A 3,358-nucleotide genomic window follows, 5' to 3' on the forward strand; every position below is an offset into this window, starting at 1 on the left:
TATTGGGGTGGGAGTTACCCGATTTTCCAGGTGTTGTGTGTCTCAGTTCCCCTGGCTAGGAAAAGGGATTCCCTTCCCCCTTGCGCTTCCCAGGTGAGGCAATGCCTCGCCCTGCTTCAGTTCTCGCTGGTCAGGCTGCAGCAGCTGACTAGTACCAATTGTCCGGCACTCCCGAGTGAGATGACCCCAGTACCTCAGTTGAAAATGCAGAAATCATCGGTCTTCTGTGTCGCTCACGCTGGGAGTTGGAGACTGGAGCTGTTCCTATTTGGCCATCTTGCTCTGCCCCCCAGACTCACAAGTCTTGAAGTTGTCTTTTTTGACGCAACTATGCCAAGTCTTCCAAATAAAGAAAAATAAAAATAAGGATATATACTAAGCTAATGTTAAGTAAAACCATTTGAATATACTTGTGCTTTCAGGATGCATGTGATATGTGGACACTAAGGAAGGTTTTTGCCAAATTGTACTGTCAGTCGTACAGCCTTGCTCTGAGTAGGCCATTAGTAAATGTCAGTGGATCCATAGCATCTAAGTTCATTGAGGATGAGGAAAACATATGAAATGTGGTTGTCCAGTCTACCCTGAAGAGATTTTCAGTACTTTCTCTGGAGTCCCCTGTTCTTATGATTCTCGTAGGAATTGGTCTATCATGTCAAGGTCTTCATTTACCTACCTTTAAGTTCTAGATAACATGCTTCCTGGTTTTAATAGCTTTCGTTAAATGCATAACTACTCTGTAGCCCCCAAAGACCCAACAGGGGCCTTTCTGGAGGTTCTCTGTTCTTCCTCTTTCCTCTTTCTGTCATTCACCAGATGGCTTCCTTCATTTCGCCTAATCCACAGAGTTTATTCACCCCTCTTGTACTATGAGGCAGAGGGGAAAACAACAACAAACACACAGTAAACCTTGTTATCAAGAAACAGAAGCTGTTGCCAAGGCAACAGAACAAGAGCATCCCTGCATCCAGCCATCACAGTGTGAAGCCAGTTTCAGATGAGGAGATGCCTTGAGGGGCAAGGAGACCCTTCAGGAAAAAGCTGACCTGGTAAAGGAACCAAGGAGCTGCCATCCCAACTGATGTCTTTTTTCCCTTTCTCAATAAAGAGAAGAGCTTGCAAGAGCCCCGAAAGACAGGCAGGCTGCGTAAACTAGTTAGGATTTCAAAGAGTCCTGTTCAATTAATCTGACTATATGTATATCAGAATGGTTGTACCAGCAGAGGTGAGACTTTGGGGTGAAGAGACATAAGGAAAGGGGACAGGGCATTAAACATCTCTGAACTGCTGTGTACATTATAAATAGAAGTGAGATCCTTTATTTATACAATGCCTTTTGTCCAGAAGCCTGCACTCACAGCACAGACATCACCTCCCTAGGCTTCCAAACACCCCTGTGAGTTGAGGATCAAGGACAGGGATTATTTTACAGATGGGAAAACTGGCACTTAGAAGTAGCATATGTGCCAAGGCTCTTCAGAAGGCAGCAGCACAGCCAGAAACAGGATGCAGGTAAAAATACCAACAATAAATTTTTTTTATTGGTTCTTAACAGCTTCCCTGCTGGATCAAGATCTTTTTCACAAAATGACATTAAAGAGTCAAAGTCTTCCTTTCTCCCCAATAACAGTGAGCTTGCACAATCTGAATGTGCTTGTTGCAGCCCCTGACACTATGGATGGAGGGGGATCAAGGGTGGGGTTGCTGATTACACTTATCAAATTGAAACACTCTAGGGAAGCTTTGTAGCTGCTCTTCAATTCACCTTCTTGGTTTAATAGAAGTACTTTTAGAAGATTCATTTTGATACCTCTCAACCATGTGAATTCTTAATCCGGGGACCTCAATCAATCAAACAAATGTTTATTGATTGACTATCATGTTCAGATCTAGTGCTATGAATGAATAATAAATATTACCTATGGTATTCACCTGATAAAACTACTGTGTATCTACCATAATGCTCTCTAAAGAAGTACTGAAAACATATAGTAAACAATGAATGAACAAAATTAATACACCATAGATGGTGACAGGAGAGAGTGTGCTAGGGTTCTAAGAAAAACAGGGTATGGTGACCTGAAGTCAGAAGAGCCTTGACCAAGGAGAGGGGTCTTGAACCATTTGTCAAAGGTTTTATCTGTGAATGTAATGAGATGGTGCTATCCCCAAGTAAAATAGAGCTAGACAAATACCATATACGCTAAAACAGAATATACAGAGCTCTAAAATAGAGCTAGACATATACCATTCAACAGCATTTCTTCATTCATGCTTTAGAGATAGGATGCTTAGCGTGCTGTATTGTAAATATATTTTTACTTTCCAATCGTAGTTTCCTTCACTAGACTGGGTCCTTCTGAGTAGCGACCATGCTCTATTCATTGCTGTATTCCCAATGCCTAGCACATAGTAGTTGATCAGTAAATGTATGATTAACAAGTGAGTCAAAGAATAAAGAAGTGACCTGAGACAATCATAATAGTATAAAGTCAATGCAGTCCTCCATGCAGCAAGCATTCACAGCTGATGATAAATAAGTGAGACCTTTAAGTCCCCACATATCAGAGAAGGTCAAGATTTTGGAGGGTTTGAGTCTTGGCTCTGCCACTTACTTCCCTGTAGCCTTAGGATAAGGCTCGAAGTCTCTGTTTCCTCATTTATAAAATATGGATGAAGTATTTATATTTATCTCAGTGGTTTGGGTAAAGATCAAATTAAATAATACATGCAAAAACACTCTGCAAACTGTAAAGCAGTATACAAATCTCAGTCCTTATTGCTATCAACAGTATAATTTAGTATATCATTAATTTATGTTACCCAACACATACATTTCTCACCAAAGTACTATTGTAAATCATAGACCATTTAAGGCTGGAACAGCCTCTTCTTAAGATAAATAAGCTAGGGTTATAGTAAACTTATTTTTCTTAAGTTCCAACAGCCAGGAGTGGAGCCATGTATCAGATGCCTGGCTAGTGCTGCTTCTACTAAACAGCTGCTGGAGGCCCCTTTAGGAGACTTGTCTTGTGAGGATGAGAACTACATGGTTGCCTTTTCCCCCTCTCTGTCCACATTACTCAGTGTCACCACATCAAAGTAGAATTGAAATCATCTCTTTAGTCATTTCCTGTCTCTCTCCTCACCCAAAGCCAGATGCTACACTCCTCCTGAGGACTGTGGCAGCACGTGGCCAGTTCACAGCTCAACTACTTCCTTCTCCAATCCAATCTGGACTCCACAGTTAAGTTGTCTTCCTCAAAGAAGAAGTCAAATTGTCCCTGTTTGCAGATGACATGATTGTATATTTAGAAAACCCCATCGTCTCAGCCCAAAATCTCCTTAAGCTGATAAG

At 41.4% G+C, this 3,358-nt stretch overlaps 1 long non-coding RNA gene across 1 annotated transcript in view; it reads left to right on the plus strand.

Moving 5' to 3' along the window:
• The window catches only part of LOC105526392, a 21,605-nt gene extending 20,468 nt beyond the window's left edge, over positions 1-1,137 (plus strand). Inside the window, exon 4 of the long non-coding RNA XR_001004081.1 lies at positions 847-1,137. This is a non-coding gene — a long non-coding RNA (uncharacterized LOC105526392). The remainder of the gene's footprint in view (positions 1-846) is intronic.
• Positions 1,138-3,358: the final 2,221 nt, after the last annotated feature.

Source organism: Colobus angolensis, unplaced genomic scaffold, assembly GCF_000951035.1.
Source record: "Colobus angolensis palliatus isolate OR3802 unplaced genomic scaffold, Cang.pa_1.0 Scaffold59, whole genome shotgun sequence".
Taxonomy (NCBI): Eukaryota; Metazoa; Chordata; class Mammalia; order Primates; family Cercopithecidae; genus Colobus; species Colobus angolensis.